The sequence below is a fragment of the Bos taurus genome, chromosome 19 (genome assembly GCF_002263795.3).
Source record: "Bos taurus isolate L1 Dominette 01449 registration number 42190680 breed Hereford chromosome 19, ARS-UCD2.0, whole genome shotgun sequence".
Classification (NCBI taxonomy): domain Eukaryota; kingdom Metazoa; phylum Chordata; class Mammalia; order Artiodactyla; family Bovidae; genus Bos; species Bos taurus.
The window spans coordinates 31,525,178-31,543,875 of record NC_037346.1 but is presented as its reverse complement, the minus strand read 5'-3'; the positions used below and the strand labels follow the sequence as shown (position 1 = coordinate 31,543,875).

Sequence of the window (18,698 nt, the reverse complement as noted above, 5' to 3'; positions counted from 1 at the left end):
CTGGGTGTGCTTTTCCCTCTCTTCCTTCCTTTTTTCCTTCTTTCCTTCCTTCCTTGCTTCCTCTCCCTCTTCCTTCCTCCCCTCCTTCCTTTCTTGCCAATGAGTCTCTTACAAGATTTCCAAAATGAAAAGGCCCAAAAGAGTTCTGATATGCACACACCACAATGAGGACATTCAGTTCAGTTCACTCAGTCGCGTCTGACTCTTTGTGACCCCATGAATCGCAGCACGCAAGGCCTCCCTGTCCATCACCCACTCCCGGAGTTCACTCAGACTCACGTCCATCGAGTCAGTGATGCCATCCAGCCATCTCATCCTCTGTTGTCCCCTTCTCCTCCTGCCCCCAATCCCTCCCAGCATCAGAGTCTTTTCCAATGAGTCAACTCTTCGCATGAGGTGGCCAAAGTACTGGAGTTTCAGCTTTAGCATCATTCCCTCCAAAGAAATCCCAGGGCTGATCTCCTTCAGAATGGACTGGTTGGATCTCCTTGCAGTCCAAGGAACTCTCAAGAGTCTTCTCCAACACCACAGTTCAAAAGCATCAATTCTTCGGCGCTCAGCCTTCTTCACAGTCCAACTCTCACATCCATACATTACTTCCTAAGATTTATACAACTTTGGTGTCGTTTGCATTGCTAGTAGCCTAAGTCAGTGAGCAGGCAAGCAATTTTTGCTGAGTTACATTACATTATCATACCAAGAGAAGGATCCAAGATATCAACTATCTGGATTTCCATCATGACAAACTGCCTTTTTTCTTGATTAAGTCAAATGAAAGTAATAACACTCAGCCAAAATTAGTCTAGGTAGGGGAAAAGCTCTTTTGTATATCAGCTTCAAGGGAACACGCTACTGAAATTGAAACGATCTCAGAACCACAGGATCATCTCCTTGTTTCCTTTTGCACCTAGGCAAATTGATATAAATTCTGCCCATGTGCAGAACTGGTCCACTGAGAAACCTTGGGAGAACGAGATTTAGCAACCAGATGGATAAAAGCTCTTTTTGATTCTAAGTGGAGTCAAGCTGATATTCTCCAATGAACCACCCACTTTCAGATTTATGTCTGAGAGCTGTTGATCTTATTAGGCAGATTCATGAGTTACAGTCTCCAACTTTTATAATCTCTAGGTGAAGATGGGAGTCCAAGTGAAAACTGGAGGTATGATTCTTCCAAGGCAGTGGGCTTTCAGTGTCTTTCTAGACTTCACAGTTCAGCTTAAAAGGAAAGGAAAAAAGAAAAAAAAAAGCTCTGATGAACTTAACAGAATGCCAAAGTGAGAGAAATGAGGAAAATGAGAAATGGGAGTGTGTGCAGAATGATAAATGGACTCTCTGTCAAATGAAATAGATTCTGAAATAACTGTGAAAAGTATAAAATGTCTGAGCATAAAGAGCCTGCCACTGACAAAAGATGAATAAATGGGGCACTTCAAAGAAGGAATTTCCCAGCTGTGGCTCACAGGAATCTTCGAAAGCTGTTCCATATGACACAGCAGGGAAATATTTTAATAATAAATAGAAACAAATAACGGTGTGTAAGGATGTCAGATATGGGGTTTAGATAAAGCTATTTGCTCCACATCACAAGGACCAAATAGAGGTGATGCTGGTTGCGTTTTAAGACATTTAGGTTTTCAATGATTCTAACTTAAGTTCAGACAACAGAATTTCAAGCGTGATTTTTTCCTCCATGTTCCCAGGAGACTGAATGTAAAGTAATTCTTCAATAATCACAGGGCAAATACTTGAGATACCACAGAGATGCTACTGGGAAAGAAAGGGCAGGAGCACAAAAGACTTGACCTGGCCGTAGAGGGAAGTGTTTGGTGTGCTCACGTGCTATGAGGAATGAAGTGGATCTCACAGGTGTGAGCAGATGTCCATGGCACCGAACCTGGAGGTGACACTGAGGTCCAGGGTCGGGTGATGCCACATTGGCTGGTTTGCCAGTTCGCCTCTTCCCAGCCTTGGAAGAGGCTGAGCTGCTCGCATCGTCATATCTCAGGGACCCCATCCCTTTTCCTGGAGCATCTGGTCAACCCTCTGAGAAAGAAATCTTTTCTCTGCTGCAGCTGACATGGTTCTCTCGCTGTCATCTTCATCCTTGTAACCCTGTTCAGTTCCAAGCCAGACTGGCCAATGACCCAAGAAGGAGCCACCTCCTTTGCTCTCCCTGAAAGGACTTCAGGCCAACAGCCACTAGGCAGCCCTAGCCTCTGGTGCTCAGAAGGGCTCGCCTGCTATTTCAAGCTCTCTGGTGGCTGCACTGACATTCTTAGTAAGTCTAATATATTCCTCGATGGCACTAGTGATGAAGAACCTGCCCGCCAATGAGGGAGACTCAAAAGATGCAGGTTAAATCCCTGGGTCGGGAAGGTCCCCTGGAGAAGAGAATGGCAGCCCACTCCAGTATTCTTGCCTGGAAAATCCCATGGACAGAGGAGCCTGGCAGGTTATGGGATCACAAAGAGTTGGACACAACTGAGCACACACAGCAGATTTGACTATTACTTAGACCCAATTTTCTCACCTCCTGAGAATTCCTGTGTATGCTATGTAAGTTCCAACTGCCTCCTGAAGGCTGTACACAGTCTGAGTTTCTGTTCCTTGATTCTTCTGCTGGATCCTCCTCCACCTGGCTTCCAAACTTCCCTATACCCTCAACAGTCTCAAGATCTCAGACCCTGTGTAAGGGTCACCTTGAGAATCTCCAGGGGGGAATGAAAATCCTCTCCAGTACAAGTCTTCAGAGCATCTTCTTTGCTTCTCTCATGGTTGATATCACCATGTAGCTTGTATTATGTCTCCATACACATCTTTGCCTCCCTAAAGAGCTTCCTGAGGCCAGGATCCACATACAATGTCTCTTGGAAAAAAATCCCAACACACTAGATAGGATTTGATTTTTCCTGCTTGTTTCACTTTTATTTAATAAATCGATGACCTTTTATAAATAAGGTCCCTAAGACACTTTTTCCTCATCTAGAAATGTGCTCAAATTGTGCTCTTCCAAAGCTCAAGTTTTCTGGAAGTGAAAGTTGCTTAGTTGGGTCTGACTCTTTGCGACCCCATGGACTATACAGTCCATGGAATTCTCCAGGCCAGAATACTGGAGTGGGTAGCCTTTCCCTTCGCCAGGGGGTCTTCCCAATCTAGGGACCAGAACTCAGGCCTCCCACATTGCAGGCAGATTCTTTACCAGCTGAGCCACCAGGGAAGCCCAAGAATACTGGAGTGGGTAGCCTATCCCTTCTCTAGCAGACCTTTCCAACCCAGGAATCGAACTGGGGTCTCCTGAACTGCAGGCAGATTCTTTACCAACTGAGCTATGGGTCTTCTGTAATTCCACCTATTTTTTTTTCTTTTTAAAAAATACGTTTTTCTACTTTGATATCTGCAATATATGAAACATTTTAATAAAATTTGAAAATATTTTCTTTTAAAAATTTTTACTAAACACAGTTTCTTCTTGAGAAAAACTTTCTAGATAACTTTGAGGACTTTAAGAAAAACAGTTGAAAATAGCTTACAGTTTAAAGTTATTAATAATGTGCTACAAACGAGTTCCACTACAAAGTGTCATCCAGGAGGGCTCACCTGGCAAGACCCCAATCTCCTTAACTTCCAACTCCTATGGTTCATGATAGGTCTCAAAAATGAAACAAAAGGGGCTCTATTTTTTACAGCTAAAATTTTATAAAAATTACAAATGGAATATAACTTTAACAAATTGTGAGTCATTATGTTGTACACGTGAAACTTTTCATATTGTACATCAGTCAGTCAGTTCACTCAGTCATGTCTGTCTCTTTGCAATCCCATGAACTGCAGCATACCAGGCCTCCCTGTCCATCACCAACTCCCAGAGTTCACTCAAACTCATGTCCATCAAGTCGGCGATGCCATCCAGCCATCTCATCCTCTGTTGTCCCCTTCTCCTCCTGCCCCCAATCCCTCCCAGCATCAGAGTCTTTTCCAATGAGTCAACTCTTCACATGAGGTGGCCGAAGTACTGGAGTTTCAGCTTTAGCATCATTCCTTCCAAAGAAATCCCAGGGCTGATCTCCTTTAGAATGGATTGGTTGGATCTCCTTGCAGTCCAAGGGACTCTCAAGAGTCTTCTCCAACACCAGAGTTCAAAAGCATTAATTCTTTGGTGCTCAGCTTTCTTTACAGTCCAACTCTCAGTTGTACATCAACTACACCTCAAATTTAAAAAAGAAAAAATACTGCATCTTTATCACTCTGTGTACACGTGAGGCATGTTCCAAGTGTTGGTTTGGGATTTGTGTACTGATGTTATTCTGTGTGCTCCATATACTCTCCTGTTCAATGTTGCATCAGTTGCTTGACTGATAATGGTGAAAATACTTAAGGAGTTGGCTGGACTCTTCGCCTTCAGTTATTGGTTTTACTCCTTATTTTTTTGGCTAAACCTTGCAACTTTCAGGATGTAAGTTCCCTGACTACTGACTGAACCCAGCCGTTGGCAGTGAAAGCACGGAGTAGGAGAGGCTCTATTAAGAAATGTTTCCAAAACACCAGACTGAAGACTTTCCAGCCTCTTCCTCATTTACCATCAGATGAGGCTAGGCTTCCAAGTGTTGTGAAGTAGGACTTCCTCTGCCTTCTGGTGCCTTCATGTGGAGAGAGACTCTCTGGGGCCAGAATGTCCTCACGGCCTTATCCTGCATAGCCCCCCACCATTTCTGGTTGTTAAATGTGTTTATTTGCTTGCTTCTTTGTTTTCATGCTGTGTCCTTCTGTGATAAGGGGCGCACACCTTTCCTTCTGGGTGGAGGGAGAGTGACAGAGAAAGAGGTGGGTATTCAGGACCACCAATGTGGCACCGTTTCAACCAATATCATTTAATCTTCATTCAATGTCTGTTTAGAGAAGAGCCTGAGCAGTGTGAGGGGGAAGGACTAGAAGGACCTACCTGCTGAGAAGTGTCTTCTGCTTAGTAGATACAATCTTTCTGCAGGAAGACAAAATTCTGCAGTTCACGGAGCACGCCCTCTTGAAAGGCAGCTTGAACATGCCTTCAGGCATGTCACCCTCACCACTTATCAAGTGTTCCCTCATCCACAGAAAGTAGTCTCTTTAAAGGTCAAGAGAGTAGAGTCTCTCCTCATCTCCTGATAGTTGCAGAGTTTAAGAATTGGCAGGTCTAAACCATGCTGTGCTTGGTGATGCCAGCTGCTTTCAACTTCAGACATAAAGTTGTTGTTCAGTCACTAAGTCACGTCCGACTCTTTGCAACCCCATGGACTGCAGCACACTGGGCTTCCCTGTCCTTCACTATCTCCTGGAGTTTACTCAAGTCATGTCCATTGAGTCAGTGATGCTATCCAACCATCTCGTCCTCTGTTGTTCCTATCTCCTGCCTTCAATCTTTCCCAGCATCAGGGTCTTTTTCAGTGAGTCAGCTCTTTGTATCAGGTGGCCAAAGTATTGGAGTTTCAGCTTCAGCATCAGCCCTTCCAATGAATATTCACAGTTGATTTCCTTTAGGATTGACTGGTTTGATCTCCTGGCTGTTAAAGGGATTCTCAAGAGTCTGCTCCAATACCGCAGTTCAAAACCATCAGTTCTTCAGCACTCAGACTTCTTTATCATCCAACTCTCACATCCATACATGGTTACTGGATAAACCATAGCTTTGACTATACACACCTTTGTCAGCAAAGTGATGTCTCTGCTTCTTAAAACCTTCTATCAAGGTCTGTCATAGTTTTCCTTCCAAGAAACAAGCAGTTTTTTATTTCATGGCTGCAGTAACCATCCGCAGTAATTTTGGAGCCCAAGAAAATAAAATCTGTCACAGTTTTCACTTTTCCCCATCTGTTAGCCATGCAAATTTGCAAAACTCAGCAGTGGTCACAGGACTGGAAAAGGTCAGTTTTCATTCCAATCCCAGAGAAAGGCAATGCCAAAGAATGTTCAAACTACCGCACAATTGCACTCATCTCACACGCTAGTAAAGTAATGCTCAAAATTCTCCAAGCCAGGCTTCAACAACACATGAACCGTGAACTTCCAGATGTTCAAGTTGGATTTAGAAAAGGCAGAGGAACCAAAGATCAAATTGCCAACATCTGCTGGATCATCAAAAAAACAAGAGAGTTCCAGAAAAACATCTATTTCTTCTTTATTGACTATGCCAAACCCTTTGACTGTGTGGATCACAACAAACTGGAAAATTCTTCAAGAGATGGGAGTACCAGACCACCTGACCTGCCTCTTGAGAAATCTGTATGCATGTCAGGAAGCAACAGTTAGAACTGGACATGGAACAACAGACTGGTTCCAAATAGAAAAAGGAGTATGTCAAGGCTGTATACTGTCACCCTGCTTATTTAACTTATATGCAGAGTATATATATCATGAGAAACACTGGACTGGAAGAAGCACAAGCTGGAATCAAGATTGCCAGGAGAAATATCAATAATCTCAGATACACAGATGACCATCCTTATGGCAGAAAGTGAAGAAGAACTAAAGAGCCTCTTGATGAAAGTGAAAGAGGAGGGTGAAAAAGTTGGCTTAAAGCTCAACATTCAGAAAACTAAGATCAAGGCATCCAGTCCCATCACTTCATGGGAAGTAGATGGGGAAACAGTGGAAACAGTGGCTGACTTTATTTTTTTGAGCTCCAAAATCACTGCAGATGGTGACTGCAGCCATGAAATTAAAAGAAGCTTACTCCTTGGAAGGAAAGTTATGACCAACCTAGACAGCATATTAAAAAGCAGAGACATTATTTTGCCAACAAAAGTCCGTCTAGTCAAGGCTATGGTTTTTCCAGGGGTCATGTATGGATGTGAGAGGTGGATGGTGAAGAAAGCTGAGTGTCGAAGAATTGATGCTTTTGAACTGTGGTGTTGGAGTAGACTCTTGAGAGTCCCTTGGACTGGAAGGAGATCCAACCAGTCCATCCTAAAGGAGATTGGTCCTGAGTGTTCATTGGAAGGACTGATGTTGAAGCTGAAACTCCAATACTTTGGCCACCTGATGCAAAGAACTGACTAATTTGAAAAGACCCTGGTCCTGGGGAAGATTGAAGGCAGGAAGAGAAGGGGATGACAGAGGGTGAGATGGCAGGATGGCATCACCGACTCAATAGACATGAGTTTGGATAAACTCTGGGAGTTGGTGATGGACAGGGAGGCCTGGCGTGCTGCAGTCCATGGGGGTGCAAATAGTCAGACACAACTGAGCGACTGAACTCAACTGATGAGACCAGATGCAATGATCTTCATTTTTTGAAAGTTGAGTTTCAAGCCAGCTTTTTCACTCTCTTCTTTCACCCTCATCAAGAGGCTCTTTAGTGCCTCCTGGCTTTCTGCCATTGGGGTGGTATCATCTGCCTATCTAAGGTTATTGATATTTCTCAGGCAATAAAGTGATTTGTTTTGGTTTAAAGATGACCTGCCTAGCCTCACCCTTCCCCTCTCACAGCCTGTATACACCATGTCTTGTCTGAGGGGTTGCAAGCCTTGGAGATGTGGAAAGATGGTGGGCTGTGGGTAAGAGGCCCTATCCAGGCACTTCTTCTCCCTAAGCTTCCAGCCCACCCTCATCCTTGCCATGATGAGCAATTCTCAAAGGGTTGCATATTCCCCATGAGACGAGGACACAGACATAAAGTGAAACCAAGTTCCTAGGCTTTTTCCCCTTTGTATTCACCCCAGAGAATTTTGTCACCTGGATTTCTTCCAGAAAGTTTTGACACCTTTAATTATTCCTGCTCGCCCATCAGGAGCAGACCAGGTGCTACTGATGGAAGGTTTAGGGTTTTGTGTTTGCAGCACCCTAACATGAGGCAGCCAACAGATTTCTTTAAGGATGAAGGATTCACTCTCTGTCAACCTGCGTGACCCCTGCCAGCATCTCCCCTCTGGAATGGATGATGAACCGTTTATAGCCGAGATCTCATTTCTTCTCTTCCTTCTTCTTGGATTTCAGTTGGGATTGGCATCTTCCCTTGAGTTTCTAGCAGCTGCAAAATAAAACTCCAAAATGGTGTTTGGCTCATTCTATAGAAGCCAGTTGGCCAAGTCTGGTCATTCCAAGGTGGGGGGCAATTGTGGTGTCAGAGATGCTCATTCTGGGGGTATCACATATCATCAGCAAATCGGGGGCTTCACCCTCTTTCCAGTGGAAGGGTGGAAGAGTCACTGTCTTTGTGTTAAGAACATTTCCAAGTCTTCTCCCCAGGTCAGTTTATAGAGTGTTTACATTTTAGTATATCGCTCCATTCCCAGTGAAAGTGGCCATCTTTGTTTATTACCAACTTCCACTTTTAGCTGAAATGTGATTCTTCTGAGTTTTATAACCTCATTACATGATATCCTATCATGCAATGCTGTAAAGTGAGATGAGATCATGTAAGTTAAAGGGGTCATTCTAAGGAAAGAAAGTATTTGTATTCATACCAAGTTTATATTGAACTCACTTTAAAAAAAAAAAAAACATTTCAAAAACACTTAATTTGAACCCTTGGCAAGAATGGATAGTGGAGCACTGTGTTTCTCTTTCTGGATGACAAAATGAAAATGATAGGTAAGATACCGGGACATTGCTTCTGTGAAGAAAAAGGATCAAATGCTCTAAAATGTTTTTCAGTTTTGTTTTAGTGATACCAAAGTTTTCAGTTAGTGTGTATAATTCAATATATCCTTCTCCTTCTCCTGAGAATTTAAATTTAGGGCTTGGTGTTTTGGGAAGCCATCACCATGTGCTTTACAACTGTAACTTTATCTTCATATCCAGTGGCACCTGTGTGGTCTTCTTTTTTAAATACGATCTAAAAGTTTTGTTTTGAGTGTGTGAGCTCACGTAGGGCATACAGCTAGAGAACCAAATGGGAAATTTCTGAGGCAAATGGCCCTTTGTTTATAAGAGGAAAGGATCAGACTCAATAAACAGATCTCCAGCTCTTGAATAAATCACGCTAAGGGTTGCTGTTGAACCCAAGGTGGAAGACTGGATTAAACCACGTTGATACAGCAGTGATACTGAAATACTCTCTCCCATTCCCCCTTTCTCTTGTGCTATCTCCTTTCATCCGTTCGTTCACTGATTAAACAAATATTTATTAATATTCCAGAGAACCAGGCACCAGCCAGTCAGATGCCAAATACACCAGGTCTAAAAACTATTCATCACCCATAAGGTAATAAATAGGTATGTAATCCTTACCATTTCCCAAGTCTACCACCTAAAAATATGTCCAAAATACCTGGTTTTAGCTTTGAGTAAATTCACTCAGCCCACAATTTTGCAGTCACACTTAAGAGAGACAAACCCAGTAATACTGTCTGGAAAAACAAGTTCCCCTTCTCACCCTTTCTGATCTAAGATTTTATGACCCAGAGCTTAGATAGTAAGGTATAGTCATTTTATCAGATGGTCTTCCCTGGTGGCTCAGAGGTTAAAGCATCTGCTCGTGATGTGGGAGACCTGGGTTCAATCCCTGGGTCGGGAAGATCCCCTGGAGAAGGAAATGGCAACCCACTCCAGTATTCTTGCCTGGAGAATCCCATGGACGGAGGAACCTGGTAGGCTACAGTCCACCGGGTCGCAAAGAGTCAGACACGACTGAGCGACCACTTCACTTCACTTCATTTTATCAGACAGAGTACTTACGACAGCAAATAATAGAAAATGCACTTAAATGGCAAAGGGTATATATTTACTCATGGGAATAAAATGCCCAAAGATAGGTTTGGCTTCAGGCATAGATTTTCAACCAGGTCCCTCAGAGACACTGTATGTTTAGAGAAATGTATGAGAATATAATTTCACAACATTTTTGTTATATAACCTACAGTGTCCACGCTTAGCTCTTTCTTGCATTTCAGAACCTAAACAAAAGAAAACCAACAATTAATAATAATTATAAAAGTAAATATAACTCAGAAATTCAATTGGAAAAAGTAGAATCAAGCTACATCATTAATAAAATATTAAACTGATGGTGTTATTTGTAAAGACTGCGCATGTGTGTGTGTTATAATTTCAGGAATAATCCATGTGAACTATACACTCTATGGAAATTATCTATATCACAACTTGCTAGATGGATTAATGGTTTATAAAAAAAATCCGTTAGTTTTACTTCCCAAAGTTCATTTTTCCTTGTGCTGTCATATAATAGTTCATCTTCAATAAGTATCTGTAATGTGGGATAAGAAGCTCTGAGGGCCAGGCACATAATTTATAACCATAATGGAAATGGCATGCTTAGCAGGGATAGTCAGGGGACCCCTGCATGTTTGGAGGAAAGGAGAAGTTATATCACCCATGAAAAGCCTAATGAGATAGGCAGATTTCAGGGGAAAATGATCTTATTGTCCTGGTCTTAGACCTTGTTCTACCAGTGAGACTCGTGTCTGATACATAATGATTCCAGCATGTTCTAAGCATAACGTTATATGGCGTACAGGGCTAGCTATGCAGAAGTCAGAGCCCTGACCAATAAATGCCAGCTTCATTGCTAAGGCATTTCAGTCATGTCCAACTCACAGTGACCCCACAGACTAAGCCCCAGCTTCATTGGGTGCCTTAATTATGTCACCTTCCCTACCAGGACACACCCCCAGGGACAAACCGAGGACTAGTTTTCGGTTTGAAATCTGTCTCTGGTCCCCAACTCTCAGTATAGTCCTTAGCTATTGTCTTCTGCAAGTCAGGAAATGTTTGTATATTTGGCAGTTGGAAATGCAATTCTGAAGCTCAGGAGAGGTTGCAGGGGAAGGAATAGGGATCTGAGAACTGAAACACGTCTAACCCAGCTTGGCCTGTTTTACAAGGCCATCCTGACCCCATTCCTCCTCTTTACTCAGCAGCTGGGAGTCACCCATCTTGAAGCAGGTGGAGCGGAAGGATGCCATTGGCCCTCTTCCAGCCAGCAATGACTCCCCTTTGTATCCAGATGTTGCTGCGGTACAGGACTGTTTCAAAATGACCAGAGAATTTGTTATTGTTTCAAGTTTTTCTGAAACTTTAGGATCTTAAACTGAAAGTCATTCACCAAGCTTACAATGTGTGAGCTGGTGGGACACAGGAACTAATGGGGGTGGGGGTGGGAGGAAGGGGCATTTGGGATACATTAGAAATTCAATATCAGCTTTGTGAAGTTGTTAATAATTAGCCACAGCTTTTGTCTCTACCCCTGCAGCTAGTGACATGAAAGTGCTTAGGTTTCTAAAAAACAGATTAAGCTTACTAAATGTATTAAGTAACAAGGTTTTTAATCAACAGCTTATTGATTCCAGCAGGACAGTTGTGAGAGCAAAGAGCTCTGAATGTTGGTGGAATGAATTTGTAGCCCAGTTCACTGGTACTTAAAAAAATCAAAGTAAGAGATATTTTAGAGGAAATTAATTCTACCCTCCCCCACCCCCATCTTTGGTAATAGCTCCATGACAAGTGGAAAAGTTACCATATTATCCAAAATAATACTCTAATATAAAACTAACTTTGTGCCTCTCTTTCTTCTCCCTCTTTTCTGATTTACATTTTAGATAAAAGAGGTTAATGATGTGTTACTTTTAGAATCAGTTCAATAAGCATTTCTTGAGATTTTCAATTTGAAATAATATTTCAAGAGAACCCACCAAAATAGCTGAAAACTCAGAAATAAAAAAAAAAATTGCAATCATACTAAAAATGACAAGAAACAGGATGTCTGAAATCTATAAGCAACACAATGCCTGAAACTTGAAGGATTATTCCTTAACTATGAAGAACTGAATTGAGAAAGACAAGTGCTGGCTTTTCCACATGAAGCACAGTCCTCCTGCAAACAGATTGGAAATTCAGGGCCATACTGATCAGAAGACCAGACGGCCATCCCCTTATGAAGTGGGTTTTCCTTTTTGAGACTTTTCCACCATCGGTCGCCATGTTTATACTGGGCCACTGCCTGCATTCATCCTGCAAGGACTCGATGTATTTCTAAACAAGTCATCAGCAGATTGTGTTTCTGAAATCAAATGACATTTTCACCCACAACTGTGTTTCTACAAAGGCAAAGGGATTTCATTTTAAATGACTCTCTTCTTGCTGAAACTAGAGCATATCAACAGCTGGGAGACTCATGGAGTTCTGCGGTCCATTTGTTTAGGGATGGTAAACATCTGCCTTGCAGCACCAATTTCCACTTAATATTTGGGCCAGTGCCTAAACACTTCGTTTTCCAAACACATGCCACAAATCATTGTTTAGAGAGCTGCATTTTTACATTTACCTTGGAGATCAGTCAGTAGTTCCCTATGGCGATCTCCAAGGTGCCATTCACAAATGCACCTTGGTGGAAACGGAAGATACATCAAGAATTTCATGCTGTTACTAAATATGAATACCTTTTTAATCCTTTCCTTCTTTCCTTCATGCTTGGTTGTGCTAGGTTTTCGCTGCTGCACACGGGCTTTCTCTAGGTGCAGAGAGTGGGGGCTACTCTCGAGTTGTAACGCACAGGCTTCTGTTGTTGCAGAGCACAGGCTCTAGGCACGCCAGCTTCAGCAGTTGTGACATCATTGGGCTTAGTGGCTCCTTGGAATATGTGGAATATTCCAAGACCAGGGACTGAACCCGTGTCCCCTGCATTGGCAGGCAGATTATTATCTATCGCACCACCAGGGAAGCTCCCAAATACTTTAAATTCGGCATTTGGATACTGCTGTCATGAAAAATGGAGTTCATGCAACTACCTACCAGGCCCATGTTGGGGGTTACAGTAGCTGATTCTGACCCAAAGTTGGAGACAGCATTGGAAAAAAAAAAAAAGAAAGAAAGCAAGCTTAGGCAAAGTAGAAAGATTTCTACTTTGATTTCTTTTCAGTTTAAAGAAAACCCATGATTGCCTTCAGGAGCCATGAAGACAAAGAGAATAACTTCTGTCATAGAGGAAGAAAGCACACAATTTTATGAGGTCTCTGAAGGGAACAGGGGAATTCTCTTTTGGGTGGGGCTGAGGTAAACATGGGCTTTGCCGGTGGCTCAGTGGTAAAGAACCTGCTTGCCAATCCAGGTGACACAGCAGACATGGGTTCGATCCGTGAGTGAGGAAGAGGGGAAATGGCAACACACTCCAGTATTCCTGCCTGGAAAATCCCATGGACAGAGCCTGGGGGCTACAGTCAACGGGGTTGTAAAGAGTTGGACATGACTGAGTATGCATGCATAGGTACTCTTAATATTTTACAGTTTAATAATTCCCAGTGGAAATCAGTTCTGGACCTCCAGTTCTATCTTTATTTTACTTCTGAGTTTTGTGTTTCTCAAGAGCTATATCTTTTTCTTAAACACAGGAAAACTTAACATAAGTTCATAGTTGCCAAGTGAACAATTATTTTCTTAAATCGTTATTTGGAAATTTTTATCACGCTCAAGCTAGACGTTCAGGTAGCCCTTGACACTAGTTAGTGATGGCTCTCTGGACGTGTGTGTTGGTTACAAAGAATGTGACAGTTATGCCTGGCTCATTAGGTGGTGATGAAATCCCTCATCTCTTCCCATCCCAACCTCCCCTGCACACAGACAGACACACCACACAATACACTTAAGAATTCTTAGGCAGGAACACCCAAATATTTTGGGGAGGGAGGGAAGAAGGAAGGAAGGGAAGAAAAGGGAAGAAATGTCCTTAAAGGCAGAAAAAATATATATATACTTAGCAGACGTAGCATAGAAAACTAAAAATCAAATGAGATTTCAAACACATATATTTGAGTAAAACTGGAAATAAATGACTAGGTGAGAGGATTTAGGTTTCATTTTCAAAACAGTAAAAAATTACATATCACTAAGGTGTACATATTCAGTAAGATGAACCAGACACCTTCAGATAAGTGGTAGTTGTTATGAAGGTAGAAGAGAAGAAAGAGCAATTGATTTCAAAAGGAAGAATCAAGAAATCTTCATGAAATAACTAAGGGATGGAACAGCCAAAGCAACTAAATTTTACTGAGTATGTGCAAAATTCTACACTAGATATTTTCATAGGGATTAACATTAACACAGTTACTAAAGAGCAATTTTTTTTCCTCTAAGATCTGTCTTACGGATTTAAAGAATTTAGTCAGGAGAAAGAGCTTCACAGGTGGCTTCAGTGGTAAAGAACCCATTTGCCAATGCAGGAGACACAGCAGACGTGGGTTCGATCCCTGGTCCAGGAAGATGCCCTGGAGGAGGAAGTGGCAACCCACTCCAGTATTCTTGCCTGAAGAATCCCATGGACGGAGGAGCCTGACAGGCTACAGTCCATGGGGTTGCAAAGAGTTGGGAGAAACTTAGTAACTAAACAACTACGGAGAAGGCGATGGCACCCCACTCCAGTACTCTTGCCTGGAAAATCCCATGGATGGAGGAGCCTGGTAGGCTGAAGTCCATGGGGTCGCTCAGAGTCGGACACGACTGAGCGACTTCACTTTCAGTTTTCACCTTCATGCATTGGAGAAGGAAATGGCAACCCACTCCAGTGTTCTTGCCTGGAGGATCCCAGGGACAGGGGAGCCTGGTGGGCTGCTGTTTATGGGGTCACACAGAGTCGGACACAACTGAAGTGACTCAGCAGCAGCAGCAGACAACTACAATTAGGACAAAGGGGATAATGGTGGCCTGGGAGGAGGACAGTACATAGTGAAAATATTTTAAAAACTACTGTTCAGGAAGGAAAATCGGATTTGTCTGCATTATAGGTCTAGAGAAGCGTTGTTCTTTCTTGGAAATGTAAACCAAAGGGTGGGCATAAGTGTAATTTGTAATTTATGTCCATCTAGCATCTTTGAACATGCATCCTAGTTTTGGCTTAAAAGCAATATGCCTAAGGTAGAATCCAGAATACTTGCATCTTCACCTAAATTTGTAGCAAGGATACAGATGGCAGCTGAGGGGGAGGTGTCTAGGTTTTAAGGTGTTCTTAGTGAAATCATTAAGAAGACCTCGGAAGCCAGAAGCAATTTCAAGAAAAGTCACAAGTGATGCCCATGCAGTCGCGTCCTAGCAGGCATGATGCAGAATGTCCAGCTCCTCCAGACAGCAGTCCTAGGACTCCTGGTATTCAGCCTGGAATTATGCATTTTCATACCTTTCATAAGACGGACTCTGGCTCTCCTGGAGAGTCTCAAAACTACTTAAAATCCTTTAATAAGTGCTTCTGCTTAAAGAAAGCATTGAGGATTATTTCATCTACAAATAAAAGCCTCAAATTGTATATATTATTATTCTTGCATAGCAGAATGTACAATAGTTGCTTAAAAATGTGCTTTTTGATTTTCAAAAAATGTATGTGTAACAAAATACACAAAAAATGGTATTGAGAGGGCGCTTCCCTTGGGTCCAGTGGTTAAGACCCCACAGTCCCAATGCAGGGGGGACTGGCTTCAATCCCTGGTCAGGGAATAGATCCCACAGGCCACACCTAAGAGCTCGCATGCCACAGCTACAAATCCAGCATGCCACAGTGACGATCCTGTATGTTGCAAATCAGACTCAGCACAGCGAAATTAAAAAGAATAATAAAATGTTTTAAAAACTTGTAGAATTCTGAGCGGTATGATTTTGTTGTTGTTTTGTTGGTTTTCACTAAATTTTAATTTCATATTATTAAAGATTCACATAAAGCTATAAGAAATAATAAAGAGGGATCTCTTCTACTCTTCACCCAGTTTCCCCTAAAGACAGCGTTTGCAAAACTACAGTATGACATCATGACCAGGATACTAAAACCACGCAGCAGGTAATCTTTTTGGTACTGGCTCTTCTCGCTAAGCATCAAGCCCCAGACACTCCTGATTTGCACGTCACTAGTCTCTCCTTTTTCCTGCCAAGTAGTGTTATATTTCATGGTATGGATGGACCACAATTTAATCATTCACCTGCTGAAGGACATCTGGGTCATTTCCATTTTGGGAATACTACAAATAAAACTGCTACAATCTTTCAATGCACATCATTTTGTACATAAACATCAGTTGTCATTTTTCTGGGATAAATGCTCAAGAGTGTAATCGCTGGGTTGGATGATCATTCTGTTTAGTTTTATAAGAAACAGCTCCACTGTTTGCCAGAGTGGCAATACCGTTTTACATTCTCACCCATGATGCATGAGAGAGAGTTCCTCTACACACTAACCAGGCTGCGATGCTGTCAGTGTTCTGTGTTAGCCATTCTGATATGTATGCAGTGGTATCTCATTCTGGCTTTATTGTGCAGAACCTGGGCCCAGTCATCTCTTTATCCCTCTCTGTCTACTTATGCTCCAGCCACTGAACTTTTAACCATTTCTTAATCTACCTTTTCCCTGCTGACTCAGTGGTAAAGAATCTGCCTGCCAATGCAAGAGTGCAGGAGACGTGGGTTTGATACCTGGGTCGGGAAGATCCTTTGGAGGAAGACATGGAAACGCACTCCAGCATTCTTGCCTGGAGAATCCCATGGACAGAGGAGCCTGGTGGGATACAATCCATGAGGTTGCAGAGAGTCGGACACGACTGAGTACACACACACAATGTTTTCTAAAGGAGGAATGGACTTGGAGGGGAGACAGAGAAAGACAAATACTGTGTGATGTCATTTATACGTGGAATCTAAAAAATATAACAGATGAGTGAATATAATGAAAAAGAAGCAGACTCATAGACATAGACAACAAACCAGTGGTTACCAGTGTGGAGAGTGGGGAGGGAGGGCAGTATAAGGGTCAGGGATTAAGAGGTACAAACTATTAGGTATAAAATAAGCTACAAGGATATACTGGACAACATGGAGAATACACTTAATATTTTATAATAACTGTAAATGGAGTATAACCTTTGAAAAGGATGAATCACTATATTGTACACTTGTCACTTAAATAATATTGTACAGCAACTATACTTCAATTAGAAGTATATACTCCAGGGGATCTTCCCAACCCAGGGATCGAACCCATGTCTCTTATGTCTCCTGTATTGGCAGGCAGATTCTTTACCACTGAGCCACCTGGGAAGGCCTCAAAAAACACCTACTCAGCCTCAGATCTCAGCTCAAGGATCACTCTCGGATGCCTGTCCTCATTCTTCCTTATCCCTGACAGAATTGATGCTAACCGTCTTTGTGAACTCCCTGAAACTCGAGCATCCTTCAGGCCCTGCAGTGGCCCCAGGCTCTCCTGCTGGTCGGAGGAGCAGGGAGCATGTGTTTTATTCTCAGCACCTAAGACAATACCCATCCCACTCTATCACAGGTCTTGGTAGTGCTTTCCACAAATACACACAGAGTCCAGGCACAGAATCTGGGCGTCCCCCAACATTAACGCCAGTTACTGTCCCAACATGAAACTCTGTAACTACAGGCCGTGCAGAGGACAGCATGGCACACACTCTCGGATAAGGGGATAACACTCTGCAGGATTTTCAAATGACCTTCAAAGTGGGACCAAGTGAGGGACTCCCCTGGTGGTCCAGTGGTTAAGAATCTGCCTTGCAATGCAGGGGATGTGGGTTTGATCTCTGGTCTGGGAATTAAGATCCCACTTGCTGTGGAGAAACTAAGCCTGCAAACTGCCATTACTGAGCCCTCACGTCACCATTAGAGAGTCTGTGCTCTGTAATGAAAGATCCAGTGTGATGGAACAAAGATCCCAAGTGCCGTAACTAAGACTCGACACGGCCAAATAAACAAATATTAAAACACACACACACAAAATATGGCTTACCTGGTGGCTCAGTGTTAAAGAATCCACTTGCCAATGCAGGAAACAGGTTCAATCCTTGGTCCAGAAAGATTTCACAGGCTGTGGAACAACTAAGCCCACGAGCCACAACCACTGGGCCTGTGCTCTAGAGCCCGGGAGTTACAAGGAGGCCACCACAATGAGAAGCCCGCAACTAGAGAGCAGCCCCTGCTCTGCACAATTACAGAAAAGCCCACTCAGCAACGACAACCCAGCACAGCCAAAAACAAATAAATAAATAAACATAAACATTTAAACACACACACACACAAATGAGGCCAAGTGAGATAACACTCCCCCCCACACACACAATGACTTGTCCTTGAAATATAGATTCACGTATTTCCTTAATTCTGTCCTGCAAATTTCTACAAGCCAGGTATGGGTTTATCATCATTTTACTAGTTAGAAAACTGAGGCCCCAGCACTGACTAAGATCATTGCTAATAAGAGGCAGAGCTGTGCTTCCCACCCATGTCCACCTGATTCCAAAGCCCATTTGTTTTTTCTTTGCCACACTGTCTTCTGCCCTGGAATTGACTCTCCTTGAAAAGTGAGACGTAGCCCAGGCCACCGAAACTTCTTGAGTATCAGAAGCACATAAAACAATTCTCCATGGCTGCCTGTCTTGAACGGTGATACCATTATCCTCTTACGGATCGATGGGTGTGAAATCGGATCCAGCCTGGGAGCGGGAGAAAGAAAAGAAAGGGACGATCTGGCTCCAAGCTCGGCAAGATACAAAAACTTACTGGGGTTCTGCGGAGGTCTGTTCAAAGTCTGGGTATGTTCTGTCATTTGGCAAGAATTAAATAGAGCCTTGTGTCTTCGAAGATGATTCTGTTACCTTCAGGATTAGGTTACCTGTCATTATATTTAACCTATGGGAAAAAGCAACACAAAGCTGTGCTAAAGATGTAATAGAAAACATATAATGAAGAGCCCTCGTGGCAGAGAGACACACGTTTCC

At 42.7% G+C, this 18,698-nt stretch overlaps 1 long non-coding RNA gene across 4 annotated transcripts in view; it reads right to left on the bottom strand.

Moving 5' to 3' along the window:
* Positions 1–16,723: 16,723 nt before the first annotated feature.
* LOC112442572 (uncharacterized) overlaps positions 16,724–18,698 on the bottom strand; it is a 39,664-nt gene continuing 37,689 nt past the window's right edge. For all 4 annotated transcript variants that reach the window (XR_009491707.1, XR_009491706.1, XR_003030743.2 and 1 more), the window contains one exon: positions 16,724–18,413. This is a non-coding gene — a long non-coding RNA (uncharacterized lncRNA). The remainder of the gene's footprint in view (positions 18,414–18,698) is intronic.